Raw genomic sequence first — 13,496 nt, forward strand, 5'->3', positions numbered from 1 at the left:
TACTCGACCTACGCTAGTAGGACTCATAGGTAGGTTATCTATGCATGTAGTTTTAATATAAATCCTATAACATAAATGCACATCACATATATATATCCAGTGATTATTCAAAATAAGGGCTATGCACCGGGGTTTGCCTTGGGTAGGCAGATTGTCAGCTGAGTCAGTCAGTGATAGCTCCGAGACCTCCTTCTCATACTCCTCGATCACCTATTCGTACTCCTGCTCTCCGGCAGTCACGAACTCCACCAACTCATTCTCTACTTGCATGCAATGATGATGCAACACTTAGCATTTTGGCAACAACAACTCTTAAAATAAGAACATACATGCTAAGATACTAAGCTAGCTCTAATGACTAAGTCACTAAGCTAATCATTATCTCTACCAAATAGATTCCAAGCTCACCCTATAAGTGCTTAATTTTTATAAACCAATATCATGCCATTATTCATTTAGCCTTAATGGGTATTTAGTTACCATATTAAATAGTCTATTTTAGGACTACAAAAATTACAGTGAGCACATAATAATACAATGAAGCTACTACAAAAATTTTAGGGTTTTTGTTATCATCAATCTACCACAAAAAATCCTACAATAATTAACTTAATAATATTGAGCACTCTCAAATGATTTAATAGCTCCTGATATCAACAAGCACATATATGAACTAAATACACTAACAGATAGATCACAATTTTAGGAACCTAACAAAATTGGTTTCACAATTTTTGGATATCTAGATTATTTTATATTAATTACCAAAGTTTAGCTCAGAATTAAAATGAAAAGCTATTTCTATTTTCCACGAAAAAGATAAACCCATTTTAGCCCAATGAGGCCCACGTGAGGTGCGGTCCACGCGCGGAGGTGGCTCACGGCGGGGAGCCTGCGTGCACTAGCACTCTTGCAAAAACGCCCTCACGTTATCAGACAATAGCGTGAATACTACACGTACTATTTCTATAGACAGCAACTTTGCAACAGAGCCCTCGTATGTTTTCACCTTCGCACTAAAGACATCCCCGAGATGCCCCGCGCTCACCGGCACGGCGGGCGGTGGCACTAGGCGGTACGCCATCCACCCGAGTCTTTTGTAGACCTAGCTAGGGGACCGATGCTCACCTATGGACCAATGCGCAATGATGGGTGGTGGTTGCATGAACGAGGATGAAGCAAAGCGGGCTCTCCCTAGTGGGGGTGGCCTGCAGCGGCGGCAACCACATTCTAGTGATCCATAGTGTACAACAGATAATAGAGGTGATGGGTAAGCATCAGTGATGCACCATGATCCTACCAGTGGTGGTGTCCTGGCCGGAGATGCCCCAAGCAAGTTTGGTCGCGTGCATGTGGTGAGCTCGACAGCGAACCACAGCGACATGGCTGTGTCAGCGGCATGGAGGTGGCACTAGGGTTGTGACTAGCATGCACATGTTGAGGAGGGGTTTTAGGCGAGGCTAGTGGTGCAGTCAATTTGATGTGAGATGGCGAGGTTGGAGCTGGCCACAATGTGGCGGGCTGGGCCTTAAAGGCATGGTGGCGGGAGCAAAGCTCCAAAATTAGTGCTCGGCCTAGCCGTAATCAAGGTGGGGTGGGGCGGTCGGCAAGAGGACATAAAGGCGGAGATGCAGGCATGAGGAATTGATGAGAGGTGCTTGCTCTCTGACTCGCTGTGACCGTGACTCAACGGCGGTAGAAAGTAGAGGAAGAAAGAGAGAAAGAGAGAGACGGGGCATGGTAGGTGGGCTCATCTCATCCTCGCCTTGGTGGGACATGAGCGGCAAGATCGGAAGACCCACGCACTAGTGCTAGCCAACAAGCGCGCGCGCCAGACCAGCGTGGCCCACGCGGCCACACTGTCTTAATTGACATGGCGACTACGACTCGACCACATGCGCATAGAGATGCAGCGGACAAGCGCAGATGTGACGACTATGTGATGGCAGCAGTAGCATCGCAATGCAAGGCAGCAGTGGATGGATGTGACGACAGCGCAGCACAAGGCTAGGCAGCAGGGCACGGGGCTAGCGACTCGCTGTGGCCGACCTTGGCCAAGCCTAGGCGGCACGACTGGCCAAGCGCGGTCATACGGGGTGACCACGCGGGACACAGTCATGGGCACGACGCATGGTGGCTGCACGGTGACCGCACAAATAGCGCCACCATCCCGAGACATGTGACATGCATGAATTTTAAAGCGCTCAACACGTCCAAACGGTCGCTCTAGGAGCTAAACGAGCTTCACCATGCTCAAGATGGCATATGAGACTATCAAATCGAGCTATAACACTATACCACCCTTTAACCCAATCTCTCTCAATAAATTGCTAAACATAGCAATGTCTAGCTATTTGACAGACTTGAAAATTTCTAAGTTTTTGAGCTAAATTTGATTTCAAGTTCCGTTTCTAGACTATTAGAAATACCAGCTAGTAACATTATTTTTCTACAGCAAGTATTTCACTGTCATCTACAAAGTTTGCACTTTCAACTTTATTTAAGTATCACACACATGTTCTATAGTATTTTTGTTCAATAAAGATTAGTTTCAAACCCTACTTGATATGCATGAACTATCGAATCAACTTTCGTTTAGCATTTTATTGATCATTTTGAGTTACGGAAATTGATCTACACACTTTATCACATGCATTAACACATAAACATGATGCTCATGACATAGTTTAGCAAGTTGTTTAAGCGGTAACACCGAGGGTATTACACCCTGATCCCCTGCCATGTCCACTTCCCTCCTATGTGCATATTTTCACCATTTTTTGCTAAAATTCCTGCATACAAATATTTTCCATGTACAAGTGGAACTAGTTGAATTATAAAGTAAAATCAACACATGTGATGATGATTTACCTCACTTTGCTTAGCTTTTTGGAGAAATGTTGATGGTCAAAATGGGTGTCAGTGACCGTCAACAATGATAGTATCACATTTGGTGACTATGGCAAAGGTAAGGTCAAAGGGCTTAGTAAGATTGCTATATCCAATGACATGAGCATTTCCAATGTGCTACTAGTAGAGAGCTTGAACTTCAACTTACTATTTGTAGCTCAATTGTGTGATCTTGGATTTAAGTACATGCATATTTGGTGTGGATGATGTAGAGATCATAAGTGTAGATGGCTCTAACTTGATCTTCAAATGCTTTAGATATGAGAATCTATACTTGGTTGATTTCAATGCTAGTGAAACACAATTATCAACATGTTTGTTCACCAAGTCTAGCATGGGTTGATTATGGCATAGAAGGCTTTGTTATGTTGGAATGAAACAATTGAATAGATTGATTAAGCATGACTTGTTTAAGGGCTTAAAGGATGTGGTCTTTGAAAAGAATAAGCTATGTAGCTCATGCCAAGTGGGGAAACAAGTTGGTAACACACATCCTAAGAAGAGCATCATGAGCACATTTAAGGCATTTGAATTGTTGCACATGGACTTATTTGGACCAACACAATATATGGCTTTGTGATAGTGGATGATTACACAAGATGTACATGGGTGTTCTTTCTTGACAAGACTGATGTATTTGCAACCTTCAAATCATTTGTCAAAAGAATTCACAGTGAGTTTGAAACAACCATCAAGAGAGTTAGAAGTGACAATGATACTGAGTGTACTTAGTTGAGAGGAAAAATAGAACCTTGATTGACATGGCAAGGTCAATGTTGAGTGATTACAATGTGAGTCATTCATTTTGGGCCAAAGCAATCAACATGGCTTGCTATTGTAGCAACCACCTCTATTGTCACCCAATGATGGAGAAGACATGTTGATAGAATATCATCGGCAATCCTCCAAGGGGTACCCATGAAGGTAGATTGATTGACAGAGATATGTGTAATCGAGAATAAGAAGTCAATAGAGACACACGAGTTAGACAGGTTTAGGTGTATCAAGACCCCAGATATGCTGCCCAAGATCAGTACCCTGATCTGAATAGCATGGAGCAGCTCGATAGCACACCAATGAGACGTAGCAAGATCCAACCACCAAGGGAGTCCTTAGCTTAGCTGCTGATGCTTGCACAAATAATCCAAATACTAAGGAGTCCGCAGCGAGTCCCTAGCGTAGCTAGCGATATCCGAGCACCGAGGAGTCCCCGACGTAGCTGGTGATGTCTGAGCACCGAGGAGTCCTCGGCGTAGCTAGCAATGTCTAAGTACCGAGGACTCCCCAGTGTAGCTAGTGATGTCCGAGCACCGAGGAGTCCCCAGCGTAGCTGGTAAGCCCCCAGCATAGCTGATGATGAAGCACAAGCAATGAACAATCCGGTCAACTGGTCGGCGGTGAAGTGAGCAATGAGTAGAAGCGACCGACGAATAGTCCGATCAACTGGTCGGCGATGAAGTCTATGAACATAGCGGTTCGACCAGTTGATCAGTGGAGAAGCCTAAGCACCAGGTGGTCCGATCACCTAGACGATGATCCTATAATACAAATATATAGAATGGGTAGTACATGATGTAAAAATATATGAACTCTAGAGAAGAATCAGCAATGGTGATGAAATAGCATATGCAACTCGGCGATCAGTTGGTGTGAACACTTAGTGTTATTATGAAGATGTATTTATATTTATTATAAACTGCCCGACCAGCTACTATGTAGCTGAGTCTCCAGCCCTAGCTTGCCTGTTAACCATAACGCGGAACGCGGAGCCCGTGTGTGTGTAGGAAGAACAAAGCGTCGCTAAGAAGCTGCTGCTGACCACCCAAAATGCAGAGGACACACACTCGTGCATGTGTAGAAAGGAACTGGAGACAGGGCCGTCTCTAGGGACATCCAAGCGTCAACATGACTGTTCGGGGGTTCACCTTAGACTTAGCTGTATGTCATCTTTAAGATGGTATACATGAAATAAAATCGTTTGGAGAACAGACATGGAGAAAACGGCTCGGAGAAACATCTTAGCGATATATGAAGATTGGAGAATATTTAGAAAAATATTAAAAAGGGACTTAGCTTTAGACAGAACATCTGGTCGGCGGCTTATCTGGTCGGTGTTGATGAAGTTGCCCGGTGCTCGAGCTTTCTGAACTGTCATCATGGCGGTGGTCACGGTTGTCACGGTGCCATTCTTCATGGCGATCATCATTCCAACACAGCAAGTGGATGGAGTAAGTAATCCAAGCGACGTCATCCTTATGCCTCCAACCTCTTTGTGTTGACATATTGATTGTCCATCTGCAACATCTCACCAATCGTCCATGGTGACTTTCGGTGGAACTTTGAGCTTAGATCAGGATGGTGGTGGTGTAATCAGCGAGCCATAATATTCAAGTAGATGGACGTAGATGGAGGAAGCTCAGATGGCTAGCTATCTAGGCAGCTCACTTCGTGTTGGAGTTAGTTCATGAGCAGTAGATGTGTAGATGCAAAGCACATCCTAATAGTTTGTGTGGCTTGCATCTTCCTTTATCTGCTTGAGGCCAATGTACGCGTGCATGTGCCATCATGTGATGCTGTTGATGAGCCTGTTGATGGCCTGAGCATGTATGCTGGCTAGAAAAATTATTCCTGGGGCTTGCGGTGCAGATGCTGTCGGAGAGGTAACATTAGCTACAGCGTTTGTCGACGGTTCTAGTCTTGTGCCACGTCGGGAAGCTGCCGATGCAACATTGTCACGGTGGCTGATGATGAGTAATCCAGATGCGTTTGAGGGCACCTAGTAGTGCACCTAACACCCGATGCTAGAAACACTGATTCAATCTTGCTAGGCTTGGGCCGCCGCTAGCTGCCCTACACGGTCTTCGTGATCGGTAGCTGTGGCGATTGCGGCGCTATGACTTGGCCACCCATGAGACGTGTGGGGATGTGTCGATCTACAAAGACCTTGGGGACATTAGCTTCATCGTAGGGCACTAAAGATTGCCACCACCATACGTCGTTGATGGAGGACACCACCGTGAGATTTGATGAAGAAAATCCTCATCTGGTTCACCACAGGATCAGCGCGCACACCCCCTACTGGCGCGTTAACTGTCAATAGAATATCATCGGTAGTCCTCCGAGGCGTATCCCATGAAGGTAGATTGATTGGTAGAGATACGTGTAATCGAGAACAAGAATGCAATAGAGACACACAAGTTAGATAGGTTTGGGCCATTAGCACGACGTAATACCCTACTCCTGTAGTCTGTTGGATTATATTGGCTATTGTATGATATTGCGTGTGTTTGGAGGGGATCCCTATCCGCCTTATATAGTCTGGGGGCGGGGTTAAAAGTCAGTTAGATCTAGGAGATAACCGGAAAGTAATAACTGATTACAGGAATCATGGGATCATACGTATCCTAACATATCTCGTAGTATCTTTAGGATATCTTCTCGGTATCTTGCGGGATGCACCGAGCAGCGCCGTGCCCCGCAAGGCTTCATCTTATGGGCTGGGCCGCCCCTAGGGGCGCAGCCCATGTGGTCTACCATGGGTATCTGGGGTCATACCCCACACAAAGACACCTTATGAGCTCTTGAATGGTAGAAAGCCAAATATTGCATACTTTCGGGTTTCTTTGTTACAAATGCTATATATTAAAGAAAGACACTAGATTGATCAAATGTGAGAAGAAGTGTAATAAAGGATTCTTACTTGGAAACTCCACTACTAGCAAGGCTTATAGAGTTTGGAACTTGGCAAGTGGTACTCTCAAGGAGGTTCATGATGTTAAATTTGATGAAACCAAGGGTTCACAAGAAGAAGATGAGAATCTAGATGATGTGAGAGGCACTCAATTGATCAATGCAATGAAAAACATGGATGTTGGTGATATAAGGCTAGAGAGGTGATTGATGTTGAAGATGACAAGAATCAAGTGCTCTATAACTCAAATGTGCAAGCTAGTGGTTCTCTTGATCGAAATCAAGCTAGTACAAGTGGTGCTCAAGTGCAAGACCAACAAGTGTCTAGTTCATTGTCTCAACCAAATGACCAACAAAGTGCAAGCAATAAATTTCAAGTACTCCAACCAACTAATATTACAAGAGATCATCCTTCAGACTCTATTATTGGAGATATTTCAAGAGGTGTGCAAACTAGATCAAGATTAGCTTCATTTTGTGAGCATTTGTGATTTGTATCATCAATTGAATCAAACAAGATAGATGAAGCTTTAAAGGATTTTGATTGGGTCAATGCTATGCATGAAGAGCTAAATAACTTCACAAGAAATCAAGTATGGAAATTAGTTCAGAGGCCTAAGGATCATAATGTGATTGGAACCAAGTGGGTCTTTTAGAACAAGCAAGATCAAGATGGGATTGTTTTAAGGAACAAAGTAAGATTGGTAGCACAAGGCTACACACAAGTTAAAGGTCTTGACTTTGGAGAAACATATGCCCTAGTTGCAAGATTGGAAGCAAATAGGATCTTGTTAGCCTATGCTTGTGCCCACAACATCAAGCTGTACAAAATGGATGTGAAGAGTGCATTTCTCAATAGGTACATAAATAACTTGGTGTATGTTGAGCAACCACCTGGTTTTGAAGATGAGAAGAAACCCAACCATATTTACAAGCTAAGAAAGGCATTGTATGGATTGAAGCAAGCACCAAGAGCATGGTACGAGAGATAGTGACTTCCTACTCTCTAAGGGATTTAAGATGGGCAAGGTTAACACCACTCTCTTCACCAAGAAGATAGGCAATGACTTGTTTATGTTGCAATTCTATGTGGATGATATTATCTTTGGATCAACCAATCAAGACTTTTGTGTAGAGTTTGGAAAGATGATGGCTAATGAGTTTGAGATGTCCATGATTGGAGAGCTTAGTTACTTCTTTGGTCTTCAAATCAAGCAATTGAAGAATGGAACATTTGTGAGTCAAGGCAAGTACATCAAAGACATGCTCAAAAAGTTTGGAATGGATGATGCCAAGGCTATTAGTACACCTATAGGGACAAATGGAAACGTGGATAGTGATGCTAGTGGCAATATAGTGGATCAAAAGTTGTATTGGTCCATGATTGGAAGCCTACTCTATGTGACCGTATCAAGGCCGGATGTGATGTTTAGTGTATGCATGTGTGCAAGATTTCAAGCCTCACCAAGTGAGTCATTTGAAGGCAACAAAGAGAATATTGAGGTACTTAAAGCATACACAAAATATTGGATTGTGGTATCCCAAAGGAGCAATCTTTAAGTTGATTGGATATTCGGACTCCGATTATGCGAGATGCAAAGTTGAGAGAAAGAGCACTTTGGGCACATGTCAACTGTTAGGAAGTTCACTTGTGTCTTAGTCATCAAAGAAGCAAAATATCCGATAGTTGTTGTGCTCAATTACTTTGAATGAAGGCTACTTTAAATGATTTTGGAATCAAGTTCAAACAAGTGCCATTGCTATGTGACAATGAGAGTGTCATGAAGCTTACCAACAACCGGTTCAACATGCAAGAACAAAGCACATTGATGTCCGCCATCATTTCATAAGAGATCATCAACAAAAAGAAGACATTTGTATTGAGAGTGTAGGCACCAAGGATCAACTTACCGACAAATTCACCAAGCCACTTGATGAGAAGAGGTTTTGCAAGCTAAGGAATGAATTGAACATACTTGACTTCTCCAATATGTGTTGATGCACCCCCATATATGTGATATGCCTCTCCTTCGAGCAAAGCAAGGTAAAATTGGTTGACATGTCATTCATTCTTTGCTAAGGACTTGTTTAGTGCATCTAGTCATTCCTCACATGTCTTAGGCTCATTCATGAAAATCAAATAAATTTGATGCTTGTTTGGTGCCATTATTGCTTCTATGCTTAAAATGATCTAGTGGTAGCATATGATATGTTTGTGGGCTTATGAACCTAGTGTTGAATCTAGAAAATGAACTAAGAGGGTTTAACTCAACATGGGCAAGATAACCAATGTAAGTTGTGTGAAGAAGTTTGTTCTTGGATCAAACCGAGTTACATTTCTTTGGTAAATGATCTAGATTGAACCAAATTTAGAAAAATAATCCTCACATAACATGGTTTCACCCCAACCTATCTAAAATTTGAACTCACCTTTTTTTGATACTTATTGACAAAGAGGGAGACATATTCACAAAGATAGTAAGATAGAGGGAGCAAACAAATGAAATGATATTGTAAGTGAATCAATTAAAATTTGAAGTACACAAGTAGGGGGAGGAAGCTCATAAACTTGTATGTTGCATTTGTATGTGCATTACATAAGTTTGCTTGCATGGTACAAGTTTTTAAATTCAATATCCTTGCTTGTGTGGTGTATGCTAGATTGCAGGAAATGATTGATGAAATAAAAGCTAGCATGCATAGGATGATAGCTAGATATTCACATGCTTTATCAAGTGGTACTAGAACCTTGCTTCTAATGTTGATCTCACAAGGTATCTAGTGTCTTTGCTTTTCAAGTGATATCTAGCAAACCATGGTGCTAAGGATGGTGTTCAAATTGCAACTCTGATTGGTATCACGCTTCAAAGGTCCATTCTTTACACCTTAACATCATTTGGTAGTCATTACTCTCCCACACTTCCTATTCATGCATATGTGCAAGGTTTCAAATCCAAACTCTTAGCACATATGTAGGAGGGCTAATGCTACCAATTCGGGTTTATGAAACTTGTCCATATTCTTTACACATGGTAAAATGCTTGCACAAGCAACATGAATCCAAAAAGATTTTATTGAATATATTTGTGAAAAGGTTGTCATCAATTACCAAAAAGAGAGATTGAAAGCCCTAGTTTGGTTTCAGATAATTGATGAAACCTAATGTACTAACCCTTATAATTAAGTGTTGTATATGAGATAGGGTGGTACACACCAAGTGGTGGAGCTAGATGATGGTCATGGTGATGGTGGTGACCAAAAGAGATGATCAAGTGCTCCAACTTAGAAAAGAAGAAAGAGGAAAACAAAAACCAAGTGTTGATGAAGGCAAAGGTATCAAATATGTTATTGTTTTGGCACTCAAGACACCATAGAGAGTGTGAGTGTGTTTAGGATTGATAGTCATACTATTAAGAGGGGAAAACCTTGGCTAAGTGGTTATCGAGTGCCACTAGGTGAAGTCATAATTGCATATGCATTAGGACCTAGTGTGCTAATGAATTAACCATTGAAAAAATGCTTGAAAAATGCTAACACATGGGCACATGGGTTATATACTTGGTGGTTAGCATCTTGGAAGCAAGGGTGAAGTGGTTAAAGTGTTAGAAAAAGAAAAGGAGAAGAAGAGGTGCTATGGACTTTAGGGTTTAGGGGGGTCTAGACCATCTTTGGATGCGTCTGGAACCTAAACCTAGGCATGCAGGCTGCTAGTGGCTACTCTAGACCCTACCTAGTAGTGGTTTCAAAGCATCTACCATGGGTCCGGTTGTGGCACGGTAGAGAGGGGCGCATGCGGCATGAGCTCCGGACTCTGGAGCGCAGCGAGTCTGGACGCTAGTGCATGGGTCTAGATGCAATGCGAGCAATCAAGGAGATGATGTGGTGCGAGGAGGTGTTTTGGACCCACACTGTGCGTGGTCCACATGGGAAAGCGGACCCAGTCTAGAGGGAAAAACCCTCTCTGGTTACTTAATAGAATGTTATGGATCCAGAGAGCATGAGGGTCCGGACTCTGTTTCTTGGGTCCGGTCTGGAGCCTGCGTTGAGAAGCAAAGTGGCACGGCTAGAGATAGCCATTGGTGATCGACGCCTGAGATTCAAAGCGGGGACGCGTGGTAGCCATCCAGGTCTAGATTGGACTGACCCTATTCATGGTCCGGACCTAGGTCCGGAGCCATGATTTGAAGCCCCCATGACAGAGTAACGGCTCTATCTTTTGGGGGCTCTATAAATAGAAGAGGGATGGCATGGGGTCACTCTCTTGCACATTTTCATCAGTGATACATTCTTGTGAGCCTAAGCAAACACCTCCCACTCATCTCCATCATTGATTCATCATTATAGTGAGATTGGGAGTGATTCCTAGTGCATTTGCTTGAATAATTGCATCTAGTGGCACTTGGGGATTATTGTGGCTGCGGATTTCTTATTACTCTTGGTGGTTGTCACCCCCTAGATGGCTTGGAGCAGCAGAGGAGCATTGGCATGAGTTAGTGATTGTTTGTGGCCACCTCCCAGTGATTTATGAGGGGTTCTTGACCTTTCTCCGATAGAGAGCCAAAAGATATTCTATTGGATTGCGCGTGTCATTGAGTTACCCTCACTTTGAGTAGGTTTTTGCAGCGCCCTAGTGTGGGTTTGGCGTGATGCCAATTAGCTCGTGAACCACTAAGTGAACGGTCGATACAACGGGGACATAGCTTGCTGGCAAGCAAGTGAACCTTGGGATAGATCTCGGTGTCATCTCTTGGTGTTTATATTGTGATTGATTGATCATCTCTCTTGCCACGTGCGGTATACATCTCTCTACCTATTGTATTTACATTCATAGAGATATCTAGTGGGGAGGTAGCTTAGTAGCTAGTGTAGCCTTGTTGGTAATTTAGTTAAGATTAGCTAGCTCACTAGTTAGTGAAGTAGAGACATAGCCTTGTGTGTGTTTAGTGATCATAGTAACTAGAATTGTGGTATAGGTGGCTTGCAACCCTTGTAGAGCCAGAGCAAAATTATATTTCGCCATTTAGGTTACTAACCATTCAGTCTAGCAAATTTGTAGATAATTTTTATAGGCTATCCACCCCCCTCTAGCCATTTATGACTTTTCACGGGGGATGGCGGCGGTGCACCGGAGTCGACCACAGCATGAGAGAGAGGCACCATGGAGGATGGCGGTGGTGGCGCGGCAGAGTGGGGCGGGCCAATGGCCGCACGGAGTCAGGAATTTTATTTTTTATGAGAGAGATAGGCGGAATGAAGTGGGATGCCGCGTCCAATGGGACGGACGCCTGTGTCTAAGCGTTTTCATTTATTCAATGCTACAATCGAGATAGGAAAAAGATCAGTTGACCTCCTTCAACTAATGTAGTCTGATCTATCTCTCAATTAAAAATATGGACTTCTAGACTCTCTCAGCTCTTCAGACCATCCAATTTACCTCCTTGATTTTGAAGCTGCCATATGGTAGTCGTTCTATTTAGTGTCACATCAGCACGAGGGAGGTAAATTGGACTTTCATGATAGTTCAATTATATCAATTAGATTTTATTAAAAAGTTATAAAAATAATCTTTCAAAAACATTATCCAAATATTTTTTGAATAAATATATATTTTTAAAAATACTAAAACCTAATTAATATTAGAAAGCTCATAGAAATTTTATTTTAGTTCAGAAAAATATGAAACTACTATCATATTGTTTAAAAACCATGCTCTACCTTTTTGTTCCATCCCTAGAATTATTTAATCTTATATGGTCTTCTAAAATTTTAAACTTAGCCAAGTATGACACGAGTGATCACTACTACAAAAACGATTTTTAGCAACGTGTTTTTTTGTAGGGGCGGCTCTAGTACCAACCGCCCCCTAAAATGGGTGAGCTTGGGTCCCATGATTCCAGCCGCCCCTACAAATCTAACAGTAGGGGGTGGCTGGTGATATGAGCCACTTCTACAAATGGGGTAGATTTGTAGGGGCGGCTCACTCACCAACTGCCCCTATGGTTTGATTTATAGGGGCGACTCAATCACCAGCTGCTCCTACAAATGCATGTTGTATAAATGGCTGCAGCCCCCTTCTTCCTCCTTGGGTCACTCACTCCAACCCATGAAAAAAGGTAGGGAGGCCTTAGGCACCTCCCAAAAATTGCTCTACTAAGGGGGAAAGGTTTTAATCTCAAATCCTTTGATGCAGAAGTTGTAGAAGGTAAGAAAATGCTATTCCACACTTTTTTTGAAGTTTTAATGGTTGGTTAGTGAGTAATTAGAGTTTTGCTTTTCTCTCTCTTCTATGGTGCTTGAGCTACTTATGAAGCAAATTAGACCCAAGTTTTGAATGTACTAGGATAAATTAGGTAGGGGAACAAGATCATACCCTTATTTGGTCCATATTTCTTGATTTTAGTGAATAATTAGTTAGTTTTATGGATGTTTCATGTGCTTGTAGATCTAGATCTAGGGTTTGGTTTTTTTTATTAATTTTGTTTTTGTAAATTTATGTTTGATAAAATTGGACTAGGGTTTGTATGAAAGATGTTGGGTAAAATATAATTGTTGCTAATTGTTGTCTTTGAAATTGTTTATTATAATCAGCAAATATGTATTTTAATTATTTATGGATAAATGGGAATTAATTAATTTTCCTCTACCATGGTGTGTTTGTATGCTTCATGTAATTATATTTGATTTATATTCATATATATATCTGAAGTATATACAATTATTCTCAAGTAATTATTAATTTGATTCATTTTTTTATATATCTGAATAAGTAGTCCTTTAATGTTTGTTTTGTTGTTGTAAAAGATGGAGTACAGGAACTCTTGGATGTATGGTTCGTTAAGGTTCAAGGCAGGTTTCCGTGAAGAGGTGGATAAATTTATTGAAGCCATAGAGAAGCA

The sequence above is a fragment of the Miscanthus floridulus genome, chromosome 6, assembly GCF_019320115.1.
Source record: "Miscanthus floridulus cultivar M001 chromosome 6, ASM1932011v1, whole genome shotgun sequence".
NCBI lineage: Eukaryota > Viridiplantae > Streptophyta > Magnoliopsida > Poales > Poaceae > Miscanthus > Miscanthus floridulus.